Genomic DNA, 23,033 nt, shown 5'->3' with positions numbered 1-23,033 from the left:
CCAATAACAGCCAGACCCTCATAACCCCAAGAGAGACCTCAAGGCCCTAAAATTCTCAATTTCTTCTCAAACCTGAGGGAGATGTAATATCCTTCTTTACTTCATGTTATGAAATAAAACTGCTGCATTTAGCCCAGAAAGTGTGGCCTCTTTTGATCCAGAGTCAATTAACAAGAAAAATCCTATCCCCAGAAAAGGCCACCAAATACAAACATATCAAAGAAGTAATCCTGCTAAGTGAGCAAACCTAGATCCAGAACCTCTACCTGAGCTACAGATCTACTCAAAACTCGCTAATCCTTACTGCCTTTGAACTCATTTTAGAAACAGCATCAGTAATTCCGAAATTCATACAAGTAACCCAAGTAAGCATATTTGGGATTCGAAACATAGAGCAGATTTCATCTGTTTGATTGATGGGTACAATCTCCCAAGAATACAGCATAATTACAATGGAATAAGGGGATTGGTACTGTTAAGAGTTTAAAAATATTCTTTCCTACAATATAAAAAAGTATCTTGACAAATGGAAAGTTATCCCAGCAGGGCAGCTGCTGTGAAGGATGAGGATAATTAATTAACTCTCAGAACAAAGCAGCACAGCAAGCATGGGACAAATAGTTTGCATCAGCAACAGAAAGAGAAAGGCAAGACTTGGGAAAGGAACTAAATCCTAAAAGGATGGAGAATAGGGACAAACGGGAAAGCCAATCCCCAAATTTTAGAGGGAAAAGTGCAGACAACAATGCTGCAGGACTATGCCTTGATTTGAGATTGGCAAGTGAGGTCAGTTTAAAGAAAATTGTTGGTATGTAAAGAAGGAAGTCACAAGAAGTGTTATTCTTTGAGCAAATGCAAAGTAAGGCACTGACACTTCCTGGGATTTGATGCATAAAGGAAAGCTAACTTCTAATTTAATGTAACCAGTGGAGCACCACAGGGTTTAGTCCTTGGGCCCCAAGCATTTACAATCTATTTTAATGACTATGATGCAAAGATAGAAGGTACTGTAGCCAAATTTTCAGATGACACTGGGAAACTAAGTTTCAATAAAGAAAAAGGAAATTCACAAATGAATATAGAGACAGAGTTGTACAGGGTGGGCCAAACTTTGACAGATGCAGTTTCATGTGGATAAGTGTGAGGTTATCCAGTTTGGTTGGAGGAACAGAAAGGCAACATTTTATTAAATGGAGAGAAACTTCAATATTTCAGTGCAGAGGGATAAGGGTGTCTCATTGCACGATTATAGAAAACAGTTTGCAGACACAGTAGTTAATAAGGAAGCTTCCTTTTAAAATAGCATTTTAATGCTATCCTTCTAACAACAAAATAAAACAGCTTTGACCAAACAGAAGATGAGTTACAGTAAAAAGGGAGGCCATGCAAACTTGTATCTTGAAAAGAGAATGTAAAAGGTTCAAACCTGGAAATGAGCAAGAAATGTTCCAGGTAAGGAAATAACAGTCAACCTAGCTCTAAATTTGTCAGCCTTATTTTTCTTACAGACCTCAACTGGAAAAATGTTGGAAAGACAGTCTAACAAAGCTCAAAGGCAGGAAACAGTTCTGATTTGTTATAAAACAAAATCGGGAGAATAAAAAGGGGAAAATAATCCCCAGATAAGATCTTAGAAATTTCCCCAAATCTGGTGGTATCAGCCACTGTGTGTAGAAGAAAACTGGTATTCTCTCCATTTTGTGTCTTCATAATGCAACTCTGTTAAAAAAAAGTTTCAATTTTTCCCGAAAGGGTAAGGGTGTTATGAAAGTACCAAGTGATTAGGTTTTTTATACATAAGATAGACTTGTTTAAAAGGACATTTGTTTTAAAAATCTGTACATTGGAAATTAAGTTTAAACATTGTTCTTCAGGACAGAGGCCAGAGCAGGCCAAGGCAGTTGCAGAAGACTGCTTCAAAGCCCATCCATGATTTCCCAGTCTCTAGTCACAATAAGTATACTTTTAGAATTCACCTAGCATCCCTCATTAGTAGGAAAGTGGCATTCAAGAAATTGATGGGACTACAGTCCAGAAATCCAAGGGTTCAATATTATGTCCCACAGTAATTAAGGAAGTGGACCTAACTAAGGAAGTGGATGCATTGGTGGTCATCTTTTAGGGTTCTACAGAAAAGTTCCCATGTATTAGAGGGCAGCTAACGCAATCTATTATTTCAAAAAGGAGGTAGAGAGAGTACCAAATTAAAGACCAGTTGGCCGGACATCACTAGAGAAGTGCTCGAATCCATTAAAGATATAATAGCAGAGCACTTGGAAAATGGTGACAGGATCAGACAGTCCATATGGGACTTACAAAAGGGAGATCATGCTCAATAAATCTAATGATAGAGGCTGTAATTAGTATGGTTGATGAGAGAGGACGAATGGACGTGACTTTTTGTAAAAAGTATTTTCTAATCCACCTGTTCAAGAATGTTATTATACACCTTTAGAGAAGGTGGGACTTGAAACCGAGCTTTGTGGCTCAGATGTAGAGACACCGCCACCATGTCACAACAGCCTTTTTAGTGGACATGATTTACTTGGACTTTCAGAAGACGTTTGATAAGATCCCACATAAGAGATTAGCATGTAAAGTTGAAGTGTATGGGATCAATGTAGTACACTGACATGGACGGACAAGTGGTTGGCAGACAGGAAACAAACAGCGGGAATGAGCTGGTCTTTCTGCCAAGTGGCAGGCAGTGACTAGTGGGATTCTACAAGGATCAGTGCTTGGACTCTAGATATTCACAATATAGTGTTATCCACTAGGTAGCAAAAACTAGAAAGCGGATTATTATCTGAATGGAGTGGATTGGGAAAGGGGGTGATGCAATGAGACTGGGGTGTCTTGGTATATGCAGTAAGCATGCAAGGGCAGCAAATGGTGAAGCCAGCAAATGATGTGTTGGCCTTCATAGCAAGAGAAGCAGGAATGTCTTGCTGCAATTCTACAAGCTGAAAATGTGTTGCTGGAAAAGCGCAGCAGGTCAGGCAGCATCCAAGGAGCAGGAGAATCGACATTTCGGGCATGAGCCCCTTCTTCAGGAAGAAGGGCTCATGCCCAAAACGTCGATTCTCCAGCTGCTTGGATGCTGCCTGACCTGCTGCACTTTTCCAGCAACACATTTTCAGCTCTGATCTCCAGCATCTGCAGTCCTCACTTTCTCCTGCAATTCTACAAGGCCTTAGTGAGACCACATCTGGAATACTACATGCAGTTTTGGGTTCGTTTTTGGAGGATGGATGTTCTGACTATGGAGGGAATGCAACAAAAGGTTTACCAGACTAATTCCTAGGATTTCAGGCCCACAGTAGGAAGAAACGTTGGATCGGTTAGGACTATATTTACTGAAAATTAAAAGAACGAAACAAGATCTCACAGAAATTTATAAAGTTCTAACCGGACTACAGAGGGTAAATGCAGGAAGGATGTTCCCAATGACTGGATAGTCCAGAACCAGGGGTCACAGTTTAAGAGTACAAGATAGGCCACTTAGGACTGAGATGAGAAGAAAATTTCTTCACCCAGAAAGTGGCAAACCTGTGAAAGTCTCTGCTACAGAAAGAGACTGAAGCCAAAACATTGAATATTTTCAAGGTGTTTGCTATAGTTCTTAAGTCTAAAGGGATTAAAGGGTATTAAGAAAAGCAGGATACTAAGTTGGATGATCAGCCACGACAATGTTGAATGGCAGAGCAAATCCAAAAGGACTGAATGACTGACACCTGCTTCTATTCTGTACATTTCTAAAGCATAAAAGCACCCAGAAATCAAACGCAGCCCTGTTGCAGGAAACAGACAATGTGAAAATTTTGAAACAACTGAATTAGTGAAGAAAAGGAAACTTCTCTCTCCCAAAACCCTACTGTTCTGAGGAACCTATCTGTACAAGAGAACCTATTCAGCTACAGAATTATTCACAGCTGCTGAATATAACTTCAATTATTAACCTCTTCCCTTCACTATAAGAAATTTAAGCAACAAGCCCCAACAGTACACCTTAGTCACTCGGTCTTATCTATACTTGTTTTAACCTTGGTATCTGTAATTTCCTTACCCAAGATACCTTCAGTAATAAGTTGTAACAAATCTATCTGAGACTGTTTAAACAGAAGGTTGACTACTGTTCTGAGCTAACTTGAATTATTACCAATTAATTTGGGACTACACAAGTTATATTTATGCATAACTCACCATGTGGTGTAGACACCAAGTTGTAAGTGAAATGTCATGAGCCTTTCATTTGTACAATTGGAGAATCCAAGCAACACTCCAAGATCCCATTGCTCATGGCAATACAAATTCCATTACGATGAGTGTAATGGGTAGCCTGCCCTTTCCACTAGAATTTAGATTCCTTATTTGTCCCTTCTTGTTGTCCCTCTCCAGGGAAGTGGGCCACACTCAGGGAGACTATGTCAATTTGGACTTTTGATGGCTCATGATACAAATAAAGTTCTTCCCCTGGACATTGTGCAGGAGAGTTCCAATATTTGCAATTGTGCTGCCTAAAGACACACTTTCCCAACACAGGTGTTTAATGACCTTCATACATCTGTCAGCTGCGCAGATTCTTGATTAGGCACTCTGTATCTATGAACTTATCACGTTGCATATTCTCCACTGCCATAGGACTTGACAAATGAACTCTGATAGAACCGGCAGTTACTCATACAGTGTGCCTCAATGACTACCATACAGTGGCTCTGACCTCCGTAATTATGAAGTGCTTAAAGAGGTCGGTAATGGCTCGCATCAACTCTAGCCCCCCAGATTGCCTTGATCCCTTGCAGTTCACCACCAATGCCACAGGTCCATGGTCAACACCATCATCCTGCCCTATACTCATCCTTGCAACATCTGGATAACAAAAATACCTACGTCAGGCTCCCACTTATTGACTACAGCTCTGCCTTCAACATCATAATTCCAAACAAACTCACCTCCAAACTCTGGGACCAAAGTTTCTGCTGCCCTCTTGGTAATGGATTGTCGACTTCCTGACCATTAGACCACAGTCTTGGTCCACCCACACTGACACTACAGTCAAGAAAGCACAGCAACATCTCTACCCACTCAAAAGGTTAAGGAAATTTGGCATGTCCATAAATATTCTACAAAATTTATAAAGTTGCACCATTTTCTATCTGGATGCTTCCCCATATGGAATGGCAATTGCTCTTCCCAAGACCAAAAGAAACTACAGTAGTTGTGAACACAATCTCATCTATTGACTTCATCAATACTTTCTGCTGCCTTGGGAAAATGACTAACATAATCAAGACCCCTCTTACCCCCATTATACTTTCTTCTGTCAGGCAGAAAAAGATGATTTTGCACAGAGTCACGGAGATGTACAGCATGGAAACAGACTCTTCAGTCCAACACGTCCATATCGAAGTGATATCCTAACCCAATCTATTCCCACCTGCCAGCACCCGGCCCATATCCCTCCAAACCCTTCCTATTCATATACCCATCTAAATGAGTCTTAAATGTCGCAATTGTACCAGCCTCCACCACTTCCTCTGACAACTCATTCCATACACGTACCACCCTCTGTGTGAAAAAGTCGCCCTTTAGGTTTCTTTAATATCTTTCCCCTCTCATCCTAAACCTATGCCCTCTAGCTCTGGACTCCCCGACCCCAGAGAAAAGACTTTGCCTATTTACCCTATCCATGCCCGTCATAATTTTGTAAACCTCTGTAAGGTCCCCCCTCAGTCTCCAATGCTCCAGGGAAAACAACCCCAGCCTGTTCAGCCCCTCCCTATAGCTCAAATCCTCCAACCCTGGCAACATCCTTGTAGACCTTTCCTGAACCCTTCCAAGTTTCACAACATCTTTCCGATAGGAAGGAGACCAGAACTGCACATAATATTGCAACAGTGGCCTAACCCAACGTCTTGTACAGCAGCAACATGACCTCCCAACTCCTGCACTCAATACTCTGACTAATAAAAGAAAGAAGACCCGTCGCAAGCTTCACTATCCCATCTACCTGCGACTCCACTTTCAAGAAGCTATGAACCTGCACTCCAAGATCTCTTTGTTCAGCAACACTCCCTACGACCTTACCATTAAGTGTATAAGTCCTGCTAAGATTTGCTTTCCCAAAATGCAGCACCTCGCATTTAACTGAATTAAACTCCATCTGCCACTTCTCAGCCCATTGGCCCATCTGATCAAGATCCCGTTGTAATCTGAGGTAACCTTCTTCGCTGTCCACTACACCTCCAATTTTGGTGTCATCTGCAAACTTACTAACTGTGCCTCTTATGCTCACATCCAAATCATTTATGTACATGACAAAAAGTAGAGGTCTCAGCAGCTAACCTTGTGGCACTCCACTGGTCATAGGCCTCCAGTCTGAAATACAACCCTCCACCACCACCCTCTGTCTTCTACCTTTGAGCCATTTCTGTATCCAAATGGCTAGTTCTCCCATTATTCCGTGAGACCTAACCTTGCTAATCAGTCTCCCATGGGGAACCTTGTCAAACGCCTTACTGAAGTCCATATAGGTCACATCTACCGCTCTGCCCTCATCAATTCTCTTTGTTACTTCTTCAGAAAACTCAATCAAATTTGTGAGACATGATTTCCCACGCACAAAGCGATGTTGACTATTCCTAATCAGTCCTTGCCTTTCCAAATACATGTACATCCTGTCCCTCAGGATTCCCTCCAACAACTTGCCTACCACCGACGTCAGGTTCACTGGTCTATAGTTCCCTGGTTTGTCCTTACTACCCTTCTTAAAGACTAGCATCACGATAGCCAATCTCCAGTCTTCCAGCACCTCACCTGTGACTATCAATGATACAAATATCTCAGCAAGAGGCCCAGCAATCACTTGTCTAGCTTCCCACAGATTTCAATGGTACACCAGATCTGGTCCTGGGGATTTATTCACCTTTATGCGTTTCAAGACATCCAGCACTTCCTCCTCTGTAACATGGACATTTTGCAAGGTGTCACCATCTATTTCCCTACAGACTATATCTTCCATATTCTTTTCCACAGTAAATACTGATGCAAAATACTCGTTTAGTATCTCCCCTACTTTCTGTGGCTCCATACAAAGGTCACCTTGCTGATCTTTGAGGGGCCCTATTCTCTGCCTCGTTATCCTTTTGTCCTTAATATATTTTAAAAGCCCTTTGGATTCTCCTTAACTCTATTTGCCAAAGCGATCTCATGTCCCCTTTTTGCTCTCCTGATTTCCCTCTTAAGTATACTCCTACTGCCTTTATATTCTTCTAAGGATTCACTCGATCTATCCTGTCAATATCTTACGAATGCTTCCTATTTTTCTTAACCAAACCCTCAATTTCTTTTGTCATCCAGCATTCCCTGTACCTACCAGCCTTTCCTTTCACCCTAACAGGAATATACTTTCTCTGGACTCTCGTTATCTCATATCTGAAGGCTTCACATTTTCCAGCCGTCCCTTTACCTGCGAACATCTGCCCCCAATCATCTTTTGAAAGTTTTTGCCTAATACTGTCAAAATTGGCCTTTCTCCAATTTAGAACTTCAACTTTTAGATCTGGTCTATCCTTTTCCATCACTATTTTAAATCTAACAGAATCATGGTCGCTGCCCCAAAGTGCTCCCCCACTGACACCTCAGTCACCTGCCCTGCCTTACTTCCCAAGAGTAGGTCAAGTTTTGCACCTTCTCTAGTATGTACATTCACATACTGAATCAGAAAGTTGTCTTGAACACACTTAACAAATTCCTCTCCATCTAAACCCTTAACACTATGGCAATCCCAGTCTATATTCGGAAAGTTAAAATCCCCTACCATAATCACCCTATTATTCTTACAGATAGCTGAGATCCCCTTACAAGTTTGTTTCTCAATTTCCCTCTGACTATCAGGGGGTCTATAATACAATGCCAGTAAGGTGATCATCCCTTTCTTATTTCTCAACTCCACCCAAATAACTTCCAACAGATTAAGGAACAGCTTCTTCTCTGCTGTTATCAAATTATCGAATGGACCTTTTTAATATTAATGATAATGCTGGTCTCTCTCTGCACCTTCTCAGCAGCCGTAACATTGTAGCTTGCATTCTGTCCTGTTACTCTGATGCACTTGCATAGTATGATCTGCATGTAAAGCACACAAGACAACACTTTTCATTGTGCCTCAGTTCATGTGACAATAATAAAATCAAATTAAATTTGTTTAACATGGAAACTTTGGGCTGCCATCATTACCCACACAATCTTGACAGGTTTCTGGTCAGATATGTTGAAATACAATAACCAGAATCACTACGCCACTACAGTTTTACTCTGCCTTGTTGCCTTTTGCCCGTTTTTGCCATTAAGGACATTTTGGACTGTAATTTGCCCATTACTTCCCCAACCACAGGTGACCCTTCAGGAACAAGGAGCTCCTGTCATCACTCAAAGGATCAGAGTGTACATTATAGTGGCAATTTATAGACATATGGCAAATACATTACCATACTCAAGAATTCTGCATTAAGTGAAGTCACATTTCTGCTGATGGTATTAGATAATCTCTTTCGATATGAATCCACCTTCAGCATACTTATTTTAAGCAAACAAATCTAATTAAGATCTGCCTATTAGCAATAATAATCCATCTCTTTATAATCTACTCATTCTTTTTCCTATTTTCTCCTATACCACTTTTGTTTTTTATTTTCGTTCTACTCCAATTCTTGCATTTTCCCAGTCCTTTACCCCATTTATTTAAGGCTTTATTTTGTCAAAACGGCATCTCTATGTGGCACAAAGTGCACACAGGCACAGACTCTCCCCTTGGCAGCATCTCTCAATTCTGGCCTCAGTCAGGCCATCCATATATGAACAGTAAATAAAACTGAGCTATGTTGAACACTTATTAAAACCAAATACAACAAGTTAGTAATTACGCCATATTTTAGGCTAACTGCACCTCAAAGTTTTGAACTCCCTCTCTGGATGAACTTGTGCTCAAGACAATACTATACATTTCATTCTTTAATGATTTCTTGCTGCTCAAATCTGCATTATCACACATTTGTGAACTAACAGTTGGTGAATGAGAAATTCTATACCCATTTGCATCAATCAATAAGCCTCCAGCTAGCATGCTCTCAATATACTAACCACATCTATAGTAACAAAACACTAGCTGCGTCCATTGTTTTTCCTGAAACTCACCTTAACAAAGTCAAAATCTCTTTCCCCTTTAATCTATGTTTGAACACTAGGACCTTGTTTCAAATTAAGAACAAATTACAGAATAAAAATGATATTTCACCACCCTGACAACCAGAAAATGTTTAGTGGATATAGTAGCACTACTTAAAACAGTACATCATCAGTTCACAATTAAGTTGAAATGAAACCACTTGTCTTTTGTAGAAAGGCTTTTATTCTTTGGCCGAGTGCCATCATTATTTGATTCACAGTTCAAGTTACAGTCTAAACAACTGCAAAAATCTATTTCTCAGTAGGTGCCAGTAAAAGGTTGAAGGAATTCTAACTAGATAGGCACGTTTAGAACTTAGAATGCAATTATATTTCAACACCCTGTTAACTATCTTCGCAACCTTCTGACTAAACAAATGGCACTTCAGACAAATAAGGGAGCAATTGTTAAAAATTGCTTTGTTTGGAACTGGAAAATTTAACATCCTGAAAGCAATTTTGCCTCACATCAACTCCAGGATAACTTCTCATTATTAAGATTGGCCCTTCAGGGGGGATCCAAGATGGCGGCGACCCAGCAAGTCTGAGTCTACAGTGCTCCTCCCAAGACTTGGGCAAAGTGGGTCACTCACCCCCACCACACTCACCAAATCATTTAAAATAGCTGTTTACTTTAAATCTAATAATAAGCAACTAATTAAACAATATAGCCTTCAGTAAAAAATGACGAAAGGGAAGGGAGCCCGCAGTCCTCAGCGGGCAGGAATGTCAAGGGGAGTAATTCGCCAGTCAAAAGGAAGAAAATATTATCAAATCTCAAGAAAGAAAGAGTTGATATAGCTCTCCTACAGGAGACACACCTGTTGGATAAAGAACACTTGAAATTAGGACAGGGTGGATTTGATCAGGCCTTTTTTTCTTCTTTTAGCTAAAAAATTAGGTGAGTTGTTATTCTTATTCGGAAGAATTTCCCTTTCAAAATCCTAAATCAGATAAAAGACGAAGAAAAAATTAAAGGGAGAACAACAGCATCTGCTCGAAGCTCGCTTAAAAGCGGCTGAAACAGCATACGCTGATAGACCTTCTATTATCATATTGCAAAGGATTACGGCCCTTAGGACAGCTCTAAACACCACGCTTACCCAGACGGCTAACAGGGAAATATTATTTGCAAAACAAAGGTTATATGAATTTGGCAACAAACCTGGTAGATACTTAGTATTTCTTGCAAAGAAAAAAAAAGGCCCCTCAAACTATCACGTCTATCAAGAAAAGTACGGGTATTTTGAATCATGATCATAAAAGGATTAATGCAATCTTTAGAAAATTTTATTCTGATTTATATAAATCGCAGGATTGTGAAGACAGGACTAGGAGGATGGCAATCATTTTTTAAACATTTGCCCTTTCCGGACCTAACTCCAGAACAGGTATCGATCTTAAATGCTCCCCTAACAGTCGAAGAAATACTTGACACAATCAGGCAACTTCAGAGTGGTAAGGCACCTGGCCCAGATGGTTTTCAAGCTGAATTCTATAAAGAATTTACAGGAATATTGGCTGGTCCACTTATGGACATGTATAACTATGCATACAGTCAGGGCTGTCTCCTGCCTTCGTTGAAAGAGGCAAATATTTCTCTTATCCTTAAAAAAGGAAAGGATCCAGAAGATTGTGTGTCATACAGACCAATATCCTTGCTAAATGTAGATTTTCAAATCCTTTCTAAAACGTTAGCATTGAAACTAGAAAGGGTATTGCCACATATCATAAAGGAGGATCAGACGGGGTTTATTAAGGGCTGTAGATCATCCAATAATATTAGAAGGGTTTTGAATATGATTCAAGCCTGCCATCAGGGAAAGATACCAGGAGTAGTCGTCTCATTAGACGCAGAAAAGACATTCGATCGGGTTGAATGGTCATATTTGTTTTACACATTGGAAAGGTTTGGCGTTGGAAAGGTGTTTACCAAATACATTGTATAGTGATCCCAAAGCAGTTATGGTTACCAATGGATTAGGTTCGGATAGCTTCAGTGTGGGTAGAGGCTGCCTCAGGGATGTCCTCTCTCGCCATTGTTATTTACGCTAATAATTGAACCACTAGCAGAAGCTATACAGGCTGATCCTAATATAACAGCCCCGAGGATTGGTAAACATAAAATTACCCTTTATGCAGATGATGTTCTTCTATTCCTCTGAGGTCCGTACCTCGCTTAATCCAAGTTATTAATACATTTAGCGCATTCTCAGGCTATAAAATTAATTTCTCAAAATTGGAGGCTATGCCAATGGGTGGCCTTGCTTAGTGGACGGATCCCACTTTCCCTTTCAGTGGTCCCTGGAGGTTTTCTTATATTTAGGCATCTTTATTACCCCAGTATTTGGTCAGTTGTATCAGGCTAACTTTGTGCATTTACTGGAAAGGATAAGGCAGGACCTCCAGCGATGGGGAGACCTTCCAATTTCCTGGCTGGGTAGAATAGCACTAATTAAAATGAATGTTCTGCCCCGTCTCCTATACCCTACGAGAATGCTTCCGGTGATGCTGCCGAGGCTGGCACTTTGTAAATTATATGGCTGGTTGGGTTCCTTTTTCTGGAATCATAGGTGGCCCCTCATTAAGCTGAAGCTACAGCTTCCACAGGCAAGGGGAGGTTTGGACTTTCCAGATTTTAGGAAATATCAGTTAAGTTCCCTATTAAGTTACATAGCTGATCCGCAATCAATCTGGCTGGACATCGAGGCTTCTCAAGTAAAATGCCCACTTATTAACCTTTTATTTTCAGACAAGAGGAAAATCATTACGGATCACTGTAAAAACCCTATAATACTAAACACAATTAAAGCTTGGAATGTAATGTGGCAAAATGAGGGCAACTCACATAAAACATCCCCCTATGCGCTGATAGTGGGAGCATGGGGATTTCAACCGGGGTTTACAGATGCCACTTTTAAACTCTGGAGATCCAGGGTATCTCATGTCTAGGGGACCTATTTAAAGAAGGGGTCCTGATGTCTTTTGAACAGCTGCGTCAGAAATTCGGATTACCTAATGGAGACCTCTTTCAATACTTCCAAATTTGAGATTATATACAGAAGAAGACTATGTTATTAGATAGTCTTTATAAATCAGATAGAGAATGTAGAGTGCTACGACCAATGGGGGTATTTTCCGTCAGTCTGTTTATCATTTTCTATATGATGAAGTATCGGGAGATATGGACAATCTGCTTAAAACGTGGGATCAGGATTTGAGACTAGAAATCTCTATAGAAACATGGAATGAGATTTGGGAAAATGCCAGAAGAATCACCATCTGCAACAGAACTCAGGCTACACAGCTGAAGATACTTCATAGGGCCCATATAGCACCGGATCGATTGGTAAAATTTAAGGCAGGAGCATCTCCAATGTGTCCCAAATGTAAAATGGAGGTGGGCACTCTTGTACATTATCTACGGATCTTATGAAAGGTCCATAGGTACTGGACTAAAGTCGCAAGTACCCTGACAGAAATTTTGGGAACGAAAATTAAAGTGGACCCTGTATCTCTCCTTTTGGGCTTTTCGAACTTATCCTCCCTAGATATGCACAGGAAGAGATTATTTTCTATTCTCTCTTTCTGTGCAAGGAAAAATATTTTGGTGAACTGGGTGGCTGAGGGCCCCCTGGACTTTCAAATTGGCACAGATTAATCATGGAATGTATTCCCCTTGACTTCCTTACAAATATGGTGCACCGAAAGACCGAATTATTTCATTAAAATATGGCAGTCCTTCTTGAATTATATAAATACAGATATTTCGGTTATCCTAACAAGGGCTTTTATTTAATTGAGATTACGAACCTGGCTGGTCTGGGGCCCCTTGGGAGAGGAATCCCGCACGAATACGGGTTTTGTTACATTTGATGTTAACACATTCCGAGCATGTATCTCACTACCCAATTTCTGTGTTATCCGTTGGTTTTTTTCCCTTTCTCTTATTTGAATAATGTAAGAGACTTAATTATACACTCTGGTTAGTTGTAGGTTAGATTAGTAGTTAGTTGAGTTTTGTTTTTTCCTTCTTTCCCGGTATTTTTCTTATGTTAAATTTTGGTTATTAATAAAGATTTAATCGTATATCAATGTTTGTACTTGAGAGTTTTGTTTATTTCTGTAAATTTGTAAAAATGTTAAATTTCTAAGGAAAATATCTATTAAAAAAAGACTGGCCCTTCAGATAGAATGAACAGTAACTTTGATGCAAATTTATTGTTGCAATTCTCAAAGCATTATTGTAACATATCATCTATATTGTACTGGGTAAAAAACAGATCACATCACATTGCAAAGTGCAGGTGTAATTTTTCCACAATTTTCCATGTGGCAAGATGCCAGTCACATCAGCACAAATCAAATAATGTGCTACGATGAGGGTATTACACAAATAAAATCAGTGAGTCATTTCACACTGGTCTTGAGTAACTCAAAAGAGCTCATTAAAAAGTTAGATTAAATCAGAACTGGTAACAGTTGGTCAACCTATCCTCAACACTTCACTGGGTTTGAAAAGTTAATACACCAACATAAAATTAAGCATCCACAATCTTCTGGGATAGAACATTCAAAATGTTTGACCACCATTGCAGTGAAGAAAATTCTTCTCATCTCAGTCCTAAAATAACTGCATTTACCCTAAGGCCATTTCCTGGTGATCCTAATTCCACCAACAGGTGAAACAACCTCTGTCCTACCCTGTCAGGCCTTTCCATTAACATGTAAAACTTGCAAGTTTCAATGAGATCATCTCATTTTCTTTCAAATTCCAAACAGTATAGATCCAACTGACTCAGCCTTTCATATCAGGGCCATCTAGTGTAACAATAGACAATAGTTGCAGAAGTAGGCCATTCGGCCCTTCGAGCCAGCAACGCTATTCATTATGATCATGGCTGGTCAGCCACAATCAGTATCCTGTTCCTGCCTTATCCCCACAACCCTTGATTCCACTATCTTTAAGAGCTCTATCCATTTCTTTCTTGAAAGTATCCAGAGACTTGGCCTCCACTGCCTTCTAGGGCAGAGCACTCCATACAACCACCACTCTCTGGGTGAACAAGATTTTCCTCAACTCTGTTCTAAATGGCCTACCCCTTATTTTTAAACTGTCCACTCTGGTTCTGGACTCACCCATCAGCGGAAACATGCTTCCTGCCTCCAGAGTGTCCAATCCTTTAATAATCTTATACGTTTCAATCAGATCCCCTCTCATTCTTCTAAACTCAAGTGTATATAAGCCCAGTCACTCCCATCTTTCAACATATGATAGACCCGCCATTCTGGGAATTGACCTTGTGAACCTACGCTACACTCCCTTAATAACCTTCCTCAAATTTGGAGACCAAAACTGTACACAATACTCCAGGTGCGGTCTCACCAGGGTCCTGTACAGCTGCAGAACAATCTCTTTGCTCCAGTACTCAATTCCTCTTGTTATGAAGGCCAGCATGCCATTAGATTTCTTCACTGCCTGCTGTACCTGCATGCTTGCTTTCATTGACTGATGTACAAGAACTCGTAGATCTCATTGTATTTCCCCTTTACCTAACTTGACTCCATTTAGATAGTAATCTGCCTTCCTGTTCTTCCACCAAAGTGGAGAACCACACAGTTATCCACATTAAACTGCATCTGCCATGCATCCGTCAACTCACCTAGCCTGTTCAAGTCACCCTGTATTCTCATAACATCCTCCTGACATTTCACTCTGCCACTTAGCTTTGCGTCATCAGCAAATTTGCTAATATTACTTTTAATACCTTCATCTATATCATTAATATATATTGTAAACATCTGCAGTCCCAGCACCAAACCTTGCGGTACCTCACTGGTCACTGCCTGCCCTTCCGAAAGGGACCCGTTTAATACAACTCTTTGCTTCCTGTCAACCAGCCAACTTTCAATCCAAATCAGTATTTTGCCCCCAATATAATATGCCCTAATTTTGCTCACTAATGTCCTAGGTGGGACTTTATCAAAGGCTTTCTAAAAGTCCAGGTACACTACATCTACTGGCTCTCCCTTGTCTATCTGCATAGTTACATCCTCAAAACTTCCAGAAGATTAGTCAAGCACAATTTCCCCTTCGCAAATCCATGCTGACTCTGACTTATCCTGTTACTGCTATCCAAATGAGTCATAATTTCATCTTTTATAATCGACTCCAGCATCTTTCCCACCACTGATGTCAGGCTAACCGGTCTATAATTCCCTGTTTTCTCTCTCCCTCCTTTCTTGAAAAGTGAGACATTATCCACCCTCCAATCCGCAGGAACTGATCCTGAATCTACAGAATATTGGAAAATGATTACCAATGCGCCCATGATTTCTAGAGCCACCTCCTTAAGTACCCTGGGATGCAGACCATCAGGTCCTGGGGACTTACTAGCCTTCAGACTTAACTGTCTATCCATACCGTTTCCTGCCTAATATAAATTCCCTTCAGTTCATCCATTACCCTAGGTCCTTCAGCCACTGTTAGATCTGGGAGATTGCTTATGCCTTCCCATGAAGACAATTCCAAAGTATCTATTCAACTATTCTGCCATTTCCTTGTTCCCCATTATAAATTCACCCGTCTCTGTCTTCAAGGGCCCAATTTTAGTCTAAATCTTTTTTTTCTTTTAACATACCTAAAAAAACTTTCACAATCCTCCTTTATATTTTTGGCCAGTTTGCTTTCATACCTCATTTTTGTCTCCACATATTGCCTGTTTCGTTATCCTCTGTTGCTCTTTCAAAGTTTCCCAATCCTCCGGCTTCCTGCTCATCTTTGCCATGTTATATGCCTTCTCTTTCATCTTTAACTTCCCCCGTCAGCCACGGGTGCCCCTCCCTCCCCTTAGGATCTTTCCTCCCCTTTGAAATGAACTGATCCTGCACCTTCTGCATTATATCCAGAAATACTTGCCATTGTTGTTCCACTGCCATCCCTGTTAGGGTATTGAACCATTGAATTTTGGCCAGCTCCTCCCTCATAGCTCCATAATTCCCTTTGTTCAACCGCAATACTGACACTCCAATTCTCCCTTCTCCCTCTCAAATTGCAGATCATCATACTATGGTAACTTTGCTGTACCATCTCAACGGTGAGTTTATCCTTCTTTAATGAAAGAGACAAGAACTTGCCTCAGTACACCAGCTGTAGTATCCAAAGCCGTACACAATTATAGGCATGACTCTAGTCCCTTTGCACTAAATGGCATCCATTACAACCTCATTGTAGTCCTTTAACATTTAAGCAGAATTCCAAACAGCTTATTTTAACTAATACAGCCATGTCACAAGATTTCACATTTTATTTAAACAAAACAAATTTCACTATACATAGATCAGATTAAACAAGACAAGCACTTAACTTAACAACAGAAGAACACAAAACATAGGAGGAGGACTAGGCCATTATGCCTGCTCCATCATTCAATGGGAATATTGCTGATCTGATGATCCTCAACTCCACTTTACTGTCTTTTCCTCATGCTCCCGATTCAGGTTAAAAATCTGTCTCAGTCGTGAATATACTGAATGGCCCAACCTCTACACACCTCTGCAGTAAAGAATTCCATGGATTCATCAATCTCGGAGAGATGCAGCTCCGATTCATCAGATATAACCTACAATGATATATTATGGCCCTGGATTTACTTCTTCCTCTGACAAGATTTTTCAAATATTCTTTCATGGAACGTGGGCACACACAAAGCCAGCACCTGTCATCCATAGCTAACTGCCCCTGAATTAAGTGGCTTGCTGGGCCATTTCAGCACATTTCAGAATCGACAACACGGTTTTTCAGTATGAAGTAATGTGTAGACTTGACCAGAAGGAATAGCATATTTCTTTCTGTAATAAAGATTAGTGAATGTGTGATTTTCTTCCCCCTAACTACTGGTGACAATTTCATGGTCACCATTATTAAAACTAACTTTTTAATTCCAGATTTATTGCTAGAATTTAAATTCAAACAGTTATCATGGCAGATTTCCTCTGGACCTCTAGTCAAGTAACATTACCACCACACTACCATAAAATACAAAAATCTTAAAAATTATTTACTTCCGCTGGGTACACCTATAAGAATGTCACAGTCATCTGGAAAATTCAACTCAGCTCCAGCTATCCCAAAGAGGTAAAGTTTTCATTACTTGACTGTGGATATCACAGTCTATCTAACTGTCATTTACACTTTGCTATCTTCTCTCAGAAAGCAACAATTCACACAAGATCCAAGCTACTAACTCTTAACAAAAATAGTCCCAATAAATTGAAACCAGACATCTTAGCTAAGCTCCACCCATCTTCATGACATTGAGATGTCCACAAAACAAACCAGTCTATGTATCCCTCATTTAAAATTCCTTCTTTGAATTGGGTTAGCAAATGGGTTTATAACTCAGAATTCACCGAATGCTTTGCAAATAATATAGCGCCATTCCTAAAACAAAACCATCTTTCAAATATACTTTTCTTGTCCATACCAAAGATGTTAAATCTCCAGTTCTTTATCTAAGCTCGCTTAGTGTTTCTAGTTTTATCTTTCCTAATCTGACTTTATTAAACAAACATAGATCACTTTTGGAACTGCCATTTGTTTAGGTTCTTCCAATCTTTAAAGTCCAACATTTTACTTACAACATTAATCTTCCTAAAATTAAAAACAGCTTTTAAACTTTAACATTAAATATGAGCTAGACATTCATGTCATTTGACTTCCTAATTGCTTGTCACACATGAATTCTAACTGCATTTCTTGTGCAGGCATTCTCAAGTATCTCTAAAAAGTAACAACTGATAAAGCTCAAAAAATTTCTCTTATTTTTACTACACAAGAAAACAACCTTTTATTTGCCCACCATCATACTTATCTGTTGCTTTCTTGCCCACCCACTTTACTCATCTGTATCTCTTTGCAACTTCTCTGTGCCCCTCCTTCCAAGTTAAATTCACACCTAGCTTCATATTATCTTTAAACCTGGATTCGTTAGTCTCGATCTAAATCATTATAAATTGTAAAGAGCTGATTCCACAGCATTGATCCTTGCAGCTATCTACTAGCTTCAAACTAAATGTCATATTTATCCCTGCATTCTAAATCACTGAAGAAAAACACACATTTTAAATTCGAATAGACTTAATAGATAGAATTCCATTTATGCTCTAAACCGTGTGGTACTCATTATTAGATAATTAACATCATTCATAAATTACCATCTCTTTACAATCCGAATGCTGTTTCGGATCAGCTTTTATCTATAAAGACTTGTAACTAATCACCTTCAATAAATAATAAATGCACAAAAAGAGCAGCACAGATATAATAGCAACTAGTTTAGGCTAATTTATTCACAGAAAATACAAAAAACAGAAAATTAGTCTAACTTTTTGAAACAAATTGGGGCAAAATGTCAGACTTTTGTCATGTTAAATAACCAGACTTTTCCATCCAGCATTGTTCCAGAACACTAAAGTCTTATAAAACTGCAAACACCACCTTTAAAATATGATGCATTTAACCCACGTTCTGGTCATTACTGCATCATATTATTGAAGCAATATGACTAAATAAGATTCAAGTTGTTCAAATAGCTTATAAACATATCAGCCACAATAGAATGGTGGGGCAGACTCGATGGGCCAAATGGCTTAATTCTGCTTTGAAATTTTATGGCTTATGGTCTTGTGTTGTAAAATTACAACAACCTACCTGAAGTAAATCCAAACAAACAAACTGTCAAGTTGATTTTTACTTCAAAGTTAATAATCAATAACTATTTTTCTATAACAACTGAAAACAAATTCCAAGAGGAGGGAGAAACCAAAAAAGAGCAACATTGCAGTAATACTAACCTTTGGTTTGCTCACTCTCCAGGTGTACATTCTATTGAGATAAATGCAGGCCTTTCATTTCATCATATCTAAAACACATCACAGAAGCTAGAAAAATTTGGCTAGATTAACAATGCACAAGGCCTTTTTACAAAAAAAAATTATCCTCTGGGAGATAAAATCTTTGCATTCGAATTAAACACATTGTGATTACCTTCAGATTAAGGCCATTAGCCATACAAATTATAAAGTTCAAGCTCTACACTCTGTCAGTAAATACTGTAAATTGACCTGAGAATCATAGATTTAAGCACAGGAAAATAACGTAAGTGTTTTTTGTGATCATGACACCTGCTGGCAGGTTGTGGTGTGTGGGAACATGAGGACAGGAGCAGGAATCAGCATGACATACACAAGACTGAACACGTGATGATACATACTGTTTCGCTCATGTGGATAAATGGGCAATATTACATGCCATAATCTGCTCATGGCATAGGAGGAGGTCATTCAGCCTATCATTCCTACACTGTCTCATTAAATGAGTTTCATTACCAAGTACCTGCTTTTTCCCACACTCTTGCACATTAATTTTATAATTCGTATATCAGAAGTCAAACGGTACCAATGGAAGTGAATCCCAATAAGTGAATATGCTGTTGACATTTTAGGAAAATAAAGAATTTCAAGCATTACAGTTGTATTTCATGAAAAAGCAATTCATTTTATACTGCAAGGCAGTCACTACACCTTTACTAATTAGTATACTGAATATCTAAATTAGGTTCAGTATTATTTATTGTACTTGCAAAACTGAATTTCTACTGTTCTAAAATTTCTACTGTTAAATGTTAGAGTGGAATTATGTTATAGAATACAATAACAACAGATTTCGAAGATATTCTTAATCAAGTTGCTGAGGAAAAAGGTGTCTATTATTACCAGCATTTGGTGCAGAAATATTTCTTGAGTCAAAGGAATTTTAACATTAGTTTCAAGCTTCAGGCATTAACTCATGACAAACTAGCAGATTTTGAAAATGATTTGTAACTGTCATTTATTTCCTTTATACATTCCATCCTGTTTCTATCTTGCTTTCCTAAAAGGCAATGATCGTTACAAAACTCTGTCCGCGAAAACAGGGCCCTGCACATTAATACCTGTAGGTTCTAGTGCATGCAATTGCACCGCACTACAAGCCTTGCAGACCATTCTAAATTAGTTGTCAGTACAACTGTTTGCCCACACAAATTATCCAGCAAACGTTGTCCAATTACAGAATCAGATCTAATCTTGGCCACTGTATTGCGAGTTTTGCAACTCTGGGCAGTTGTTGACAATATCTTTGTTTGCTGCAAACAGCCAAAGGAATGTGCGATTTGATAAATGGTATATTAATCTTGAGAATGTACAGCCTACAAACATGACATCGCACTGGTCCCAAAATTCATATACCACATTAAAATTCATATACCACATTAGTCATTAGAGGTAGATCATTTGGTTTTGATAAGCTTCTGTTTGTAGTGAACCAATTGTGTTGTCACTGCATACTGCAGCATAAAACAGCTAGCTTCATCTGCTGTTTAAATATTTGAGATAACTTATTCTGCAGGGTAACAAGGAGTAGACTGGGCTCTTTTTGAGACCAAAACCAACGTCCAATCATTAATGTCTGAAATTTGATCTGAAAATGAAATCGATTTGGGTGGCCATTATCATGTAAGATAACTCTGTTGCAGCTTATTTTGGCACCAGGCTTGTACATGGAATAAATGGCTGATGTCCTATTTACAAAGTTGCTGAAAAGGCCAATCATACGGCACATGGAAATATAGGAATTCATACATCTATAAGGACCAATGAAGTTAGGTTCAGAGTACACAGAAATCCATGCTACTTTCTGATCTAAGTCATGTTGCCAGGGTTGGAGGATTTGATTTATAGGGAGAGGGTGAACAGGCTGGGACTGTTTTCCCTGGAGGGTCGGAGGGTGAGGGGTGACCTTAAAGAGGTTTGCAAAATTATGAGGGGCATGGATAAGGTAAATAGGCAAAGTCTTTTTCCTGGGGTCAGGGAGTCCAGAACTAGAGGGCATTGGTTTAGGGTGAGAGGGGAAAGATATAAAAGAGACCTCAGGGGCAACTTTTTCATACAGAGGGTGGTACGTGTATGGAATGAGCTGCCAGAGGAAGTGGTGGAGGCTGGTACAATTGCAACATTTAAGACTCGGTTGGATGCGTATATGAATAGGAAGGGTTTGGAGGGATATGGGTGGGGTGCTGGAAGGTGGGACTAGATTGGGTTGGGATATCTGGTCGGCATGGACGGGTTGGACCGAAGGGTCTGTTTCCATGCTGTACATCTCTATGACTCTATCAAAGAAAGGGACAAATTTGATTGTTCCATTTCAAACAAAGGATGCAGCTTATTAACGCATGTAAGGAAATTCTTGCCTTTAACTATGGATTCATATATAGCAAACATACCGCCTACAAAGATTAAAGCAGTAGAGAATGAATTGAAGAGGTTAGGTAGAACATTTAAAAATAGAACCTTCAAAGTAATAATTTCTGGTTTACTTCCAATGCCAAACTCAAATGAGGGAAGGAACAAAAGGTTAAAAAGGTTAAAGGAGATGAATCAATGGCTCAAGAGTTAGTGTATTGTTCAGGGATTCAAGTTTTTGGACATTTGGGACAGAAGAGACCTGTTCAAAACAAATGGGTGTAACCTAAACTGGAAAGGGACCAATATTTTAGCAGGGAGATTTGCTCATTCTATTAAGGGAGAATTTATACTGATAGAATTCCTCCAGTCTCCCTCTCTAAGTAGCAGTGTAAACAGAAGGATCGATGGAAAGGTTCCGAATATGAGGACAGCACATCAATTAGAAATGAGAGACAAGAGAGTCAGAATCTGTAGTGACTCTGAAGATCTAAATTGCATTTATTTCAACGTAAGTTATCTTACAGGTAAGGCTGATGAACTCCGGACATGTGTAAGAACATGGGATTGGGACTTTATAGTAAGAAACTTGCCTGAGAGATCGACAAGACTGGCAGCTCAATATTCTGGGTTTTAGAAGCCTCCTTTTCTAGCCCTTCTATAGCAAGAAAGGGGGGGGGGGGGGGTTTAGGGTGTAGGTTTGCTCGCTGAGCTGTAGGTTTGATATCCAAACGTTTCATTACCTGGCTAGGTAACATCATCAGTGACGACCTCCAAGTGAAGCAAAGTTGTTGTCTCCAGGTTTCTATTTATATCTTTCTCCTGGATGGGGTTCCTGGGGTTTGTGGTAATGTCATTTCCTGTTCGTTTTCTGAGGGGGTGATAGACGACATAAACATAGATCTAGATGCCATCTATCAACCCTTCAGAAAATGAACAGGAAATGACATCACCACAAACCCCAGGAACCCTATCCAGGAGAAAGATATAAATAGAAAGCAGGAGACAACAGCTTCGCTTCACTTGGAGGTCGCCACTGATGATGTTATCTAGCCAGGTAATGAAACATCTGGATATCAAACCTACACCCTAAACCTCAACCTGAGCTACAAACCTTCACAAATCTTACAAAAAGGAGGGGGTGTTGGTGTTTTTGATTAAGGAATACATTACTGCTGGAACTAGGGAAGACATTTCTGAAAAATCGTTCAGTGAAAGTATATCGGTAGAAATTACAAGCAAGAAAGGAAATATCACTTTGATGAGATTGTACTATAGGCCCAATAGTAAGAGAGAAATTGAAAAACAAACATGCAGCAAGATTGCAGATATATGTAAGCATAATAAGGTTGTAATAATGGAGGGGTTTTAATTTTCCAAACATTGACTGGGGCTACCATAGTGTTAAAGGTTTGGATGGTGAAGAATTTGTCTAATGTGTTCAAAACAATTTCATCAATATGTGGATACTCCTACTAGTGAAGTAGCAAAATTACACCTTTTGGGCAATAAGGCAGGGCAGGTGA

At 39.5% G+C, this 23,033-nt stretch overlaps 1 protein-coding gene across 6 annotated transcripts in view; it reads right to left on the bottom strand.

Moving 5' to 3' along the window:
• Positions 1-23,033, bottom strand: part of kcnab2a (potassium voltage-gated channel subfamily A regulatory beta subunit 2a) — a 277,744-nt gene that overhangs the window by 189,478 nt on the left and 65,233 nt on the right. The window contains exon 1 of one of the 6 annotated variants that reach the window (XM_060852372.1): positions 19,081-19,140. The exons of the other annotated variants lie outside the window; for them this stretch is intronic. The gene's annotated coding sequence lies outside the window, so the exon portion shown is untranslated. Of the gene's footprint in view, positions 1-19,080; positions 19,141-23,033 lie in introns of those variants that run through there. 6 annotated transcript variants of the gene reach the window in all.

The sequence above is a fragment of the Hemiscyllium ocellatum genome, chromosome 37, assembly GCF_020745735.1.
Source record: "Hemiscyllium ocellatum isolate sHemOce1 chromosome 37, sHemOce1.pat.X.cur, whole genome shotgun sequence".
Taxonomy (NCBI): Eukaryota; Metazoa; Chordata; class Chondrichthyes; order Orectolobiformes; family Hemiscylliidae; genus Hemiscyllium; species Hemiscyllium ocellatum.
This window is presented reverse-complemented; position numbering and strand designations above follow the sequence as displayed.